The 13,689-nt window shown below is 27.5% G+C and overlaps 1 protein-coding gene across 1 annotated transcript in view; it reads left to right on the top strand.

Moving 5' to 3' along the window:
- The first annotated feature begins 1,017 nt into the window (after positions 1–1,017).
- LOC129962716 (rho GTPase-activating protein 32-like) overlaps positions 1,018–13,689 on the top strand; it is a 147,327-nt gene continuing 134,655 nt past the window's right edge. Inside the window, exon 1 of the mRNA XM_056076653.1 lies at positions 1,018–1,320. The gene's annotated coding sequence lies outside the window, so the exon portion shown is untranslated. The remainder of the gene's footprint in view (positions 1,321–13,689) is intronic.

The following is a 13,689-nucleotide window of genomic DNA, read 5'->3' as shown; positions in this document are numbered from 1 at the left end:
TTTTCTCTAAATTCAGAAATATCAAATTAATAGAATTAAAGATTCAGTTATAAAAATATAGATTATAAAATAGTTTAGAATTAGAAAAGGGGAAAAAACCGCACAATTTTTAAAGATTTTTTTTCAAAACTAATTTAAATATTCAAAAATAGTTCCTTGATTCTACTGAGTAAGTTGAGAGAATTCATCAAGCAAAATTTAATGAACAAATATTGAAAATTGAATGAAAAATATTCTAAAAAAAGAGACTTTTTGAAAATATTTAAAAAAAGAGACTTTTTGAAAATATTTAAAAAAAGAGACTTTTTGAAAATATTTAAATATCCTTAACTTATATTTTAAAGTTTTAAACTTCCGTAGAATCAACATTCAACTACAACAAAACAAAGTACATTTTGTTCAAAGTGGTGAAAAAGAAATTTTAGATACCGACCAAAGCACCAGAAAGACCATACGGATATCTGGTGATTCAGTTGAGAAAAGAATTAAATCTCGAAAATTTGGAAATATGCAGCAGAAAAAAATCGTTTATATGCATTTTGAGAAATCAAAAAAGGATTTTGAAATTCTTCTTTTCTCCTGTCAGTGAAAATATTTTGTTTTACACAAAATGTCTTGGTGTATTTTCTAAGACATAATGTTTAAATTGAATATAATAGGAGATTTTCGGAGATTTTTGAAGTCATTTGGTTAATTTTTGAGTATGAAATACTTATTCTATTCGCATCTGACCTAAGTTACATTCATTGAAAATATCACGTGACGTATAAAATGATAGGGATTTTTTTTTTACAATTTGTATAAAAGTTTAAATAGTACACAAACTATCACAAATATTCATAAATATTCAGAGATGGAAATCAATTATATCTTATATTTATTTTCTAGAAATCTTTTCTTTAATTTGTTTTTGTTTTTTTATCAAACAAATAAACAAGTAAACAAACAAACTCGTTACTCTATCTTCTTATTAATTGTCTTCTGGTCTAAAGATGGCAACCATTCGCGTGTGACTTGTTGCAGGTTGCTGTTGTAGTATGTAAAGAGTGTGATCGTGTTATGAGTTTGTTTTCTGTATGGTTACTTACAGACTGAATTTGATGCAAATGATGCGATTTTCCAACATTAAGAAACATTAAAATGACTGAGATGGTTAAATTTTGAGTACATAGATTGGATTCTATTTAAAATTTTGTGTGAGATCCATGTGGAATACTAGTTTCTTTGCCTTGTTTACTCCAGGAGCTGCTGTCAATTAATGTTAGAACAGGGCGGAAGCCACGATTTATAATAACTGAGGTCTCTTAATAAATGCTTTTGGTGAGTAAAATACTACTGCTTTAGGATATTATTTTGTGCTGGATATGCTTCTATTCTTATATATTTAATATTTTTTTTTTCTAATTTCAATTGTTTCATTTTCTGTCAAATGTAAATTCACATCCGTGATTTAGTGATAACATTTAATGTTTACTAACATTCGTGATTATTAAATGCATTTACTGAGGATTTTATTAAAATATTTTTTATATTTTGTAAATAAAAATTACTCTGCATGAAGATTTTTCGTGATCTTTCCTGTTGAGAATGTATTTTTCAAAAATGTTATTTATATCGTAAATATTATTATTTCTAATGTCATTTCTCATTACTCTTCTTATCATTGCACTTATGAATATTGACTTTCATAAATTCTATATTATGTAGTTTTTTCATTTAAATTGTTAATAAAGGAATCAAATCAAATAGTTTTTTTTAAAAAAACTTTTAATTATTCTTCATGGAATTTTTCAGTAATTTCATTGTGGCTGTGATTTTATATAGAAGGTGTTTTGATTTTATTTAGAAGATAAAAATGAGTCATTGTTTCAGCTAGTATTATTTTGTATAAATATTAGACAATTCTCTAAAGTTACTAAAACAATTTCATACACTTTAAATTATTTATTTCTTACATGCTTGTACTAAAATTTCATACTATTTAAATGCCTTATTTATTAGTAGCTTGTATATTGGGTCTTATAACAGCACTATTGAATATGTTTTTTATTAAAAAAGATATTAAATAGTGCTGTTATAAGACCAATTGAAGACTTATCAACTGAAAACTGTATTAAAGTTTTCAGTTGATTTTTTTGCATTTGTTTTAAGTTATACTGATCATGTAATATTTCTGTCTGAAAGAGAATCGCCACTATTAGAAATACAACTTTTTTATTTTATTAAATTCATTTTTATTAATTTTATTTAAAGTTCCTGTGCATATATATCTTTTTTTTTGAAATTAGAAATTTTTAATAATATTCAGATAATTGTTTCTACTGTTAATGCTAGTTAAAGGCAATAATTGGGATTGTTCTTTTCTGAGCTGTTATATATCTTTTATTGCCGGAGGACTAGTATATTTTAAGAAGTCTTAATTTAGCTGCCCTGAAATAAATATTTCATTTTTTTGTATATATATTTATATAATTGTATATATATGATGTTTTATAACAATCTTAAGTGTATCCCATCACTATTAAGTAATATATTGATACTTTTTTTTCTCAACATAACTGAATGTTATATTGCTGCATGCTTCTTTTAATGTTGCTAATTGCTTATTTCCTCCATTTTTTGTTTCCAAAAAAGAACTAAATTGTTCACATTTAGCTCGAAAATTTAGTATTTATTGTTATTGTAGTTAAATCATTATTGTATTATGAATTTCAGTGTTTTAAACATAAATCCTCATTACTCTGGACATGTAAAAAAAATTTAAAAAATGTGTGAATTCGTTTGAAATTCAATTGAAGAACTAAAATACAAAAATTTAATATCATCTTAATATGTCATTCTAAAAAATGTTTGTGTTTATATTGTAAAATTTTGTTCTCTTAATGGAACAAAATATCAGTGAAAGGTTAAAGTATATGAAATAATGAGTTTTGAAATTCACCAACAATTCATTTAGTAGCATTTTTGTGGATGCTCTCTTTAGAATAAATTTTGTAATTTATATATAAAAAAATATTTTTGCTATATTTAGTTTTAAAATTGCACTTTTATTTATTTAAAATGTAGAAAGATATAAATATTAATTTATGATGTTTTAATGAGAGATTAGTAAATCCATAAAAATTTATGAGAGAAAATGAAGCAATTTTTGTTTTAAATAGAGTTTAATTCCACAGAAATCAATTAATAGTGTTTAAAACTGTATTTAATTTAAATATATAAATTGTTCTGAAATGGATTTGGATAATTTTCAGAATTATTTAATTGAGTATAATGACACCATGTAGATTCCGCATATTGTCACTGACTTTATTACAATTGACTGTACTCGCATCAGCTGAAAATGTAATCTTGTAAAATATTCAAATCACTATAGTCAGTACTTTTTTTAAATTATGAACTGCTGTTCATATAATATGACGATTTAAGAAGTATATCATTTTAAATGGGTAGTCAGAGGAATGCTTTTATTTTGTAATGCAAATAATTTGTCAAATTTTAATTGTGAACTTGTATATAAATAATAATTGATATGCCATTTTTACTTTTTCATTTAAACTATTTATTGGAATTGTCTGAATTTATTTATGTTCGAATTCTTTTATCGAAAGTGCAATTTTTATTTAATATTTTTTGTAAAACTTTTAGTTTTGATTTGCAGTATAAATTAATATCAAATGATATATGCAAGACATGTTTCTAACTACAAGGTATAATTTTTTCACTCTACATTAATGTATTGACTACCATGAAACTTGGAGAGGTGTTCTATGACCATTTTCAATCTATATTGCATGGCTCAGTTTTTTTGGTAGATCCTCGTATGAAATAAATAAATAAAACTTTGTAACAAAATAAAGAAAAGATGTAATTTTTTGTACTATAGTTAACATTAGTAATCAATATGTTGAAGCCACTGTCTATATACTATTAAAATTTTTAGCTATTTTCAGTTAATCAAAAGCGGTGGCAGTGATTTTATTTTATTTATTAAAATTACTATTCAAATATTGGACTAATTGTCTCAATAGGACTCTTTCCTTGAATATAAATTGATCAATTTCAGAAAAATTTTCAATACAAAATCATAATTATTTCATTAAGTTCAAACCTTTCAATTTACTACAAGTTCAGTTTTGTCTATTAAATTATTTCCTCATATAAACTAAGAAATTTACTTCGGAAGTTTTTTTTTCTTCCTTTAATCTTTACTTTCTTTAGATCTTTTTATTTCATAGTTTTAACTGTATGATTTTTAATGTTATATTTTAGTTTTACTCTGAACATTTAAGGTATTTTTGATAAGAAAGCTGCATTGAAATGAAATGAAAATGTACAAAGAAAAAAATTTAATAAGCATTTTATTTTGCATATTTTCTAAATTTTTTTTAAATATATGTAGCTATTAATTTTTTATAAATTAAAAAAATTAAATTCTTATTATGTATATTTAGTGAAAAATATCACAAGTTCTGTAATTTTGCAGTTAAATGATTAAAAGTGTTTAATTCTGTGAAATAAAACATTTTTATTTGCAGCAGATTTTGAAATGTAGGTTATGTACACAGTGTACCATTTTGAAGTATTTATTTTGTGTCCTTGCTCCATTATAATAAGTGAAAAAATTTGATAGTAAAATTATAACACATTAATTGAGAATTTAAAATTTACACTCCTTATGAAAATCACAAATTTGTTATGAAATACATATTTTTGAAATCAAGTTTCAAGCACTATGTGATTTGAAATTTCAACAATCTCTATATAAAAATAATATCATGTCCCCCTTTACATTTGTTTGAAAAGATTTGCAGTACAAAAAAACTTTTCAGAAACAATTTAATTTTAATATTAAATAAGTACTTCAAAATAGAAGTTGACACTATTTCTATAATTAGCCGAAATTTATTTGTGAATGAAACAAGTTTTTTTTCAATGTTTAAGGAATTAATAGCCCCTTTCCAATTAACTGTTAATAATTATTTATTATATCTTTTCCTAAGATAATTTTTCTACTTGAATTCAGTAGGGTGCCTTAACCTGCTGTGTTTGTGAGAGAGCGAGGGTGTTGAATTTTATGTTTTCGAAGAAGTAATTTCTTACTCTATGCATGCTGTGTCTACAAGTAGGGGGTGTATTAAAATGATATTTATCAATAGTGTTAATTCAATGCTGCGCTATAATTGTGTTTATGATTTCCACCAAATCAGAAAAGCATCTCATTTTATCCTAAATTCTTTATATGGGAAATCTCTGTTTGCTGCATCTAAAAAATAAATAAATAAAACCTCTTTATATCAAACGTTCTTTTTATGATTTATTGATGTTCACTTCATAATACAAGATTAATATTTTGGTCTAAATCAATTTTAACTGAAAAATGTTTAGACATTTTCGTGACAAGAAGATTATGAATTTGGTGCCAGCTTGAAAAGTGATTAAATTATAAATCGGAGGTTTTGTTTGTTAAAAAAAGAATATCACGAATTTGTTCCGATTTTGAATAAAATGTTTCTTTTTGCTTTTGTCATTGAAGAAAATAGTTTACATAAATTTTGATAAAAGATTGATGAGTTCTAATTTAAAAAATTTAATGAAAATTGAGAATGGTTCATTAATTTTTAGAATATGATCACTTCTGTACAATAAAAGTGAACGAATAAAAAAAAAAAAAAAAAAAGTAACTGGAAATGGTACTATTAATGCTTCATCTCTTATTTCAATTTTTTAATTGTTTCCTTTTTTCGTAGTTTTAAATTTTTTCTGTATTTTACGTCACTCCGTATCTCTTTCTGGTCTCCATTAGTTTGTTCTGCGGCTCGGATTTCCAGAAGTTCAGAGCAAACGGTTATTAATTTTTTTTAAAAGACCGATAAATTAGCTGTCTGAGAAGTACGAGACATTTAAATCATTATTCCATATTTCTTACAAAATTAAGAATTTGGAATCTTGATATTTCGATTTTTATTCACATTTGGAGATTGGTCTCTTGTAGATCTAACTGTCGCGAGCATCTATAATCTTCAATAAAAAATTGATACTAGTATGGCTGTGCAGACATCGCTCGTGGGACCAAACTTATGCCATTGAATATAGTTACAAATCTTGACTTTATCTGTATAGAAAGGAAGTTTAATTTAAAGAACTGTTTTTAAAAGCATTATGATGTGATTTTAGAGAAGTGAATAGCATATGGATTAAGCAAGTTATAGTGTTATTTATATTATATATATCATTATGAATGTTCAGATGGTTCACCAAAAATATTAGTTGCGTTTAATTCCAGTTAAATTTCTGATGTATTACAAGATGTTTGATTCTCTCTCTATAGAATATTTTGAAGCATCAAATTTTGTCAGTAAATAGAACATTTATTTAATTTGTATATGGTATTCCTTAATGAATTCGAATTTTATGACATCATAATGCTATGGAAATTTAATTGCACGATTAATCTATTTCAGATTTTATTTATTTTTTTAAAAATGGGAATGCAATTGATTTCATTTTTCATTTCCTCATGTAAATTAGTCATAAATAAGCCTTCTTCCTTAGCTTTCAATAATGGAAAAAATAATAAATAAATAACGTGCAAAAACATGTATCGTATCACAGAAAAAAAATGATTGTAATAATGAAATCTATTGTTGAAGATTAAGCAAAAATTTATTTTTGAAAATTACCGGAGCACCAGATAATTTGAATGGTAAATAAATTAATATAATTAAACACTTTTTTTTTTTTTTTCAATTTTGAAGTGATGTAAAAATCAATTTCGTGCAGTAACATTTTCGGAAATTATCAAATGATAAAAAAAAAAAAAAAAAGCGCCGCAATCTTGCTGATTTTTAATTAAAACTTTAAAGAAAGTTGCCTCGAGGGGCACATTTTACACTGGAAATTTGATAGGTTTAGACGAAACAGTCTATCCTGTAGAGTTTCAACACTTACACTTGTATTCATTATTAGTAGAGATATAACACATATTGCTGTGGGAAAAAATGTGATTTTAGAACAAACTTTCAAGGAAATTCTTTAGTTTTTAATTATATTTGTAGAAGTTTGTATAAAAGAATTTAAAAAAAGCATTTAATAATCTTATTTAATATCTCATTCTAGAAGCAGTTCATAATTAGATTACTTTTCGAATGATGTAAAAAGAAATATAGAGAAGGGAGGAAATATTAGAAATAATAATAAAACTCTGGATATATTTCTCAAGATTTTTTGTATTGCATTCATTCTAGCAATTCTGTAGATGAAAATCAATGAAACCATTGGAACATTTTTTGCATGTATTACTAACATGTATCTACAGAACAAATGAATTCTAAAACCTCATTTTGATTGATAATGCTTTCACCCTCTCTCCCAAATTCTTTATTTGAAAATTTATCTCGTGTCTTTTTATTAGTTTGTCTCGCAGATTTCAAAATGCATTTTAAAGTAGTATTAAACTGAATTTTATTTATTATTCTGAATGGGAAACATTTATTAAGGGTAAAGAGGACATGAATATTAAATGAGGTCGAGAAAGGCGAATAGTTGCCAGATGTTTTTGTTAATAAGACAGATATACTAAAAGTAAATTAGCTTTTCAAAAAGGATATCCTTTCATTCTGTATTTCAGTCTGTAAAACAAAATGGTAATTCTGTTCCACTATTATATATTTTAAATTCATTGCTGTAAACGCTACCAAAGTAGCATCGGAACTATTCATTTTTAATCTTCAATTTCGTATGTAACCACATGGGTGTACATATTCAGTTAAATAATTTGGTATAATGAATACATTTTATTATTTATTTAGAATGGCATAGAAAAAGATTCTTACTAATTTTTACTATGATTTTAAATCCAGGAAGTGGTTTTCCTTGATTGGGAAATTGTGAAATAATTTAGTTATTTGAAATGGAAACATTTTTAATTTAGTTTATTGGATATGATAACTTTGTCAGTGTTTTTTCATGTCCAGTTTTTGCATATTTTGATCAATTATATGTCAAAATATTATCTTGGGGAAAAAAATTTTCTTTTTCTTAAAATCTGAATTGTGAAATTTATTGAACCGCGTTGTATGCTTTTGACCTTTTTTTAGATAACTTTTTCAAATAAAAATTAGAATACGGCATCACCTATGAGAAATAATGGAGCCATTTCGTGCGATAATTTAACATCTGATTTCGTCGTTTAACATTATAAGTCATTTAAGTTCGCTATGCTTGACTCATACGTATGTTTTGTACTCATACGTATGTTTTGACTCATACGTAAAACAGCAAATTAAAAAAAATGAGAAAAAAAAAAAAAGAAAATTAAACGGCTTGGTACATTTAATGTTTATATACTTAAAAGATTATTAACTGAATTATGATATTCTTCACATTCAGACTGAATTTCTCACAAATCGGTGTATGGTAGAGTAATTATATGGTGATTTGCAATTAGTTTTGTTGATACTATTTCTACATAAAAGATTCGACTAAATCCCCAAAATGGATGTAAATTGTTAGCCTTTTTTGACATTTTTAAAATTCTTTATTATTCAGAGATATGTTATAAATATTTTCATTTTTGACGTTGCTCATTTGTTAGAGCAATGTATCAATTGATACTGAAGTGAATAATAGACTGTTTCGAGAATTTTCCTTGACGAATCTTAGCGTCACTCTGTTTCATCTTTCCTTCCCTTGCACTCCGATCACTAAACGAGTGTAGGTAAAGGTGAAGGATATAACATATCCGTAACATCTGCAGCACGGGAACGAAACTATAATGCGTTAATACAGTTTTTATAGTAAAATATTGTAAAGAGAAGGAAAAACAAATAAAAAACGCACATTAATAATCATATTAAATTTTGAGTGTCATTTATTTCCTTTTCCAATGCTACTAAAACTTGGACCTTGAATTCATGATGATATATATTTTTCTTAATATCTATATTTTTTATTCGTTTTTTTTTTTTGTAAAGAATTTTAAAAAGTTGAGAACTCTACTCTAAGGACTGTAAAATAAATAAATAAAAAAAATTAAAAAAATAACTTTTTCAGTAACCTGTCTTTTCTAGTAATAAACTGCCATAAGAAATACAAAATCACATCTTGGAAATATTATGTAGTAACATTTTAACTAAGAATCAAAAAAATTCCCTCCAAAAATTAAAATATAGTTCGGATATATCTTCAGCTCTTGTTTAAAATATTGAGAAATTTTCCCGACGAACTGTAAGCATGTGTCGCATTTAAAAACAACCAAAACTGTGGAATTTTTCTCTCATGTTACGAAGTAAACCGGGTTTTTGGCTTTCTTAAAAGAGACATCTGCAACCAAACAAGATGTTGACAAAACGATGCCGGTCTGTAAGTAAAGAAGACGAGAATTCTTGGTCATCCGTAGCATGACATACCATGCTTGCAATTTGAGACTTGCTGTGGCCGTCACTTATCTGGAAAAAAGAGTGACCATTCCTTCTGAGAAAGGGAGTTGAGGGACTGCCCAAGTCCGAAAGAAAGTAAACTCGCACATGGTGGCTATGGACCCCCCTTCGCCTTGGGTGGTCATTTCCAACGGTCAACTGGAGCTTTCCCCTTAATGATGCGTCATCGCCGAGAGATGCTACTGATAAAATTTTTAAGGATTGCGTTTCTTTTTAGTATATTCGCGCACCATTTTTTTCCCCCTTAGTATTCATAGTCATTTTCTCCCATTTCATCTTGCACCTGCTTTTTGTTGCTGTGTAAAGGACTGAAACTTGATCTTCACTTTTTGCAGAGATGTCTTTAAGTTTCTAATTGGGTAACGATGTAGAGGCTCGCAAAAGTTTAGATTCTTAGAATCTTTATTTTTCTTTTCTTCCTCTTCTTTTCGCTCTGTGAGATTGCTTCAGTAGATTTTGTAAAGTTTTTCAATGTAAGTTTGCAGTGAGGCTTGTCGTTACAATATTCATTTGAAAAAATTCGCAAGAAAAGTCTTTCTCTGTTAAAGGTCTATTTGTAGTAAAAGAAAGATATTAAACATGAATTCATAATTGATATTCGTATTTCGAAAGAAATAAAGCAGTTTTTGTAAAATTTTATATTTTTTAAAAAAAGATTTTTAATGTGGAATCGTGTATTTTTGAAACTATCGAAGCTGTAGTAGTTCTGTAGCTATTATATGTAGGAAGATTCTCAATGGTTTTAATAATTATATCGAACTGATGGTACCAGTAAAGTTGCGGAAATTATTATTTGATCCCCAAATTTATTTATTTCAGATATTTTTATAAATATGGTTGTATTTTTAAAAGTATGAATAAGAAAAATATTCAAATGTAGGTCATGAACTAAAATTGAAGTTGGTAAAATTTCATTCTCGGATTCAAGGTCTCATTAATATTGTTAAGGAGGAGGGAAGGGGGGGGGGGGGAGAGAAAGAATTTCTTCGATTTAAACGCAATGACAATCAACTTCGGATACTTATGTACATATATGAGATGAAAAGTTAGAAAATGGTAAAGTTAATTGAATATCGGATCCGCCCCGATTAATTCGAGACGTAGTGTAAATAGTCACAATTAATAATTGCACGAGAATACTCACTGAAATGTTTGATATTTAGAATAATTATGATATGGAATTGCGATTATCCTCTAAAATGCAGTGACAGTATCTTAACAAAATAGCTGTGAATGTTGTAACTAATTTATTATTTTTTTTTATCAATTTATCACTTGAAAAATATTTTTATAATTTATTATTTATATGTAGTACTACAACTCGTAGATTTTTTTAAAAAAAAGAAAATTTGGTTTTTTTTTTTTTTTTAGTCCAAACAAAGTCTAAAACTAAAATTATCTCTGCCGTAATGGGATTGGGATATCTATCTACTCATTGGGACACTATTTAAATCATTCCCTAAAAATTTACTAAATAGCTATTTTGACTTCAATTTCTTTTCTTGCTTATGATGAATTAATAATTTTGTGATTTATGGAATTGCATATAAAAAAAGAATGTTCTGCACTGGGATGGAGTCCTTCCTAAAGAGGAAAGTTTTTGGAATTAAATAATCTAAAAAAAAAAAAAAAAAAAAAAAAAAAAAAAAAAACATTTTTTTTTTCTCTTTTTCCTACTAAACAGATTTTAAATTCCTATACTGTTTCCCCCTGACAACTGTCCTTGAAAATATTGAGCATATGGCCATTTTCAATTGAAATCCATATATCCATTAACTTAAACTTTATGACCTCAGTATCCACTTTACAGTTCTTGCATTTCCTTATTTTTAATGGTGGTTTTATTTCTTTTCACCTTCCTAGAAAACCACCCTCCTATTTACGCCAAATATAAAGTGCGTTCCTCCCAGATATAGTGTCTGCGGTTTAGTAAACCCTACTGCATTCTGTCTGTTGCTGTTTTGTTGCATCCTCCAAGACAGCTGCTTTTCTCAAGGAAAGACGGTCCGATGTCAAGGAAGAGAAGAAACGGTAGAACTGGTTTTCATTTAAAAGGGTTTATGATTCATAACATTTTTTGGGAGAGTTATTATTTCATCCGTCGTGTGTTTGCCAAACTTGATGTGGTTTTTATGGATGCGAACCAGCCAGTTCGTGACACTTGTTTCCTTTGCCTTATTTTAACCTAATTATTTTCTCTGCCTTTGACATTATTTGCTAGTTCAAGAGTTCATTTCTACTGCTGATACCCGTCGCACCGTCCGATGCGTTCAGGACTGGTCAGTCTGTGCAGCAAGGCAGCAAACTCCGTGACCTTCCGTATTGTATGGACTGGCAGATGATATTTTTCTTTTACAATAGTAACATTTTTTTTTTCCCTTCCTCACTTGAATTCGTTGATTGTTGCAAACGTGTTCTATGATCAAGGTCTGTGAAAATATGAACCATATCTTTTGTTCTTCTTTTATGCCCCATTTTAAATCGGTTTTTGTGTATCATATATTCCTTGTTAATAAAACAGCTATTTCTAGATGCCGATAGTATCATTTATGGCCGAATATTTACTTTTAAGTAGAAGAAATAACTCTAAAAAATTAGGCAGCATGAATGCTTGATGGAAAATACAGCTATCTATTTAATGCTTCATTTATTATTATATAAAATTTTCGATTCGTTTGGAAGAAAGTTTGTTGCGAACGAGTTTTCTTGGATCAGCACTCATCTCCATATCCTTGCAGTCCATAAAACGTAGATTGGCCACTTGGCGAACAGCATGAAGAAGTCGTCTGGGAAGTTAATGGTATTTGAAATTAATGTTTGAAAAGAATTTAGTAAAAAACGCAACAAGTTCCGATATTTTCTGTGTTTAAAACCTATTGGATGTTTTTTCTCAAAAAAAAAAAAAAAAAAAAAAAAAAAATTGCATATCCCTTAATTAAAGATGTGATCCTCCTACTTCATACAAATTGTGGACCTTGAGCAAGGTCTTTAACGCTATGGGTGCCCAGATTTTTATTTTCAGATTACTGCGCGCGAGCGTTTTGTGTTCGTAATATAATATAATGAAAAGTGAATACGCATTTTGGACGATTTTTTTAACTAATTAAAATCAAAATTTGACTCCGAGTAACAATTTAAAAATTAAGATTTCTTATCTCAATTAATTTATCTAAATCTTTGCTTTATTTAGAATCGTATTTTCATGCATGCAAATGTACTTTTCAACAGACGTTCAATTCATTGTTCGATTGGGTTCAAAATTTGATACCCATCAACGTTTTAGATGTTGAAAAAACTGTGTACCAAATTTTATCTATCTAGTTCTTTGTTTTGTAATTATCATATCCATTTGCTCTCTGATAGACATATTTCTAGCCATGTATACCATTCAGGCTTTGATAGAAATGAACAAATTCAGTATTAAGACTATATACTAAATTTTACCTGTCTTGCTAAAACCATTTTTAAATTATCTTTTTCGCAGAGCTGCATACAAACATCATCCCAGAACTGTATTTCGAACTCATGGGAGATTCGAAATATTTTGAAGATTGCTATTATACTTCGTAGATGAGAAAGTAAGCAGTAGGATTTATTCTCGTATGTTATTGTCGTACTCGTATATGTCGTACATAATACGACTGGTTTCGTTGTGTAAGTAAAGAGAACGGAGTATCTACTTTGAACTATTTCCTGTTGACCGATTTAATTTAACATATGAATTAGATCCACACAATTTCGACGAGACAAATACCAAATTTTATCTTGTCTTCTTTGTTAGGTTTTTAAGTGATCATGTTACGCGGATGGATGAAATGACAAGTAGTCTGTTTTTTGACGGATTTAATAAATTTATAGATTTTTTGTCAATTAAAAAAATGAAAATTGTCTGAATTTTGGTTTGTGTGCTTTACACTTAAGTTGTGGGTTTCTGCCAAATTTTGAACGAAATCCATCTACTGGAAGTGAGCAGGTGAACATGAAGAGTTTGAAAAATAAAATTTGATATTCAGTTTTAGCATCTGACGTGTAGAATCCGCGTCAAATTATGAACCAAATCCATCAATGTATTGGCCGTCTGTCTGTAGTAACATTTTCTTGCCTGTAATGACTTGCAGGAATATGTAATCTTGCTACCAGAATTGCTATTTTGTGCCAAGGTTTTGTTTCAATCGCTCACTAAAAAATCGTCCATGATTTATGCTCTCTTTTCCTTAATATACTACGAATCACAAAGTGCTCATGTACA

Source organism: Argiope bruennichi, chromosome 3 (assembly GCF_947563725.1).
Source record: "Argiope bruennichi chromosome 3, qqArgBrue1.1, whole genome shotgun sequence".
Classification (NCBI taxonomy): Eukaryota; Metazoa; Arthropoda; class Arachnida; order Araneae; family Araneidae; genus Argiope; species Argiope bruennichi.
Note: the sequence above shows the minus strand (reverse complement) of the source record. Positions and strands in the feature narration are given on the sequence as shown.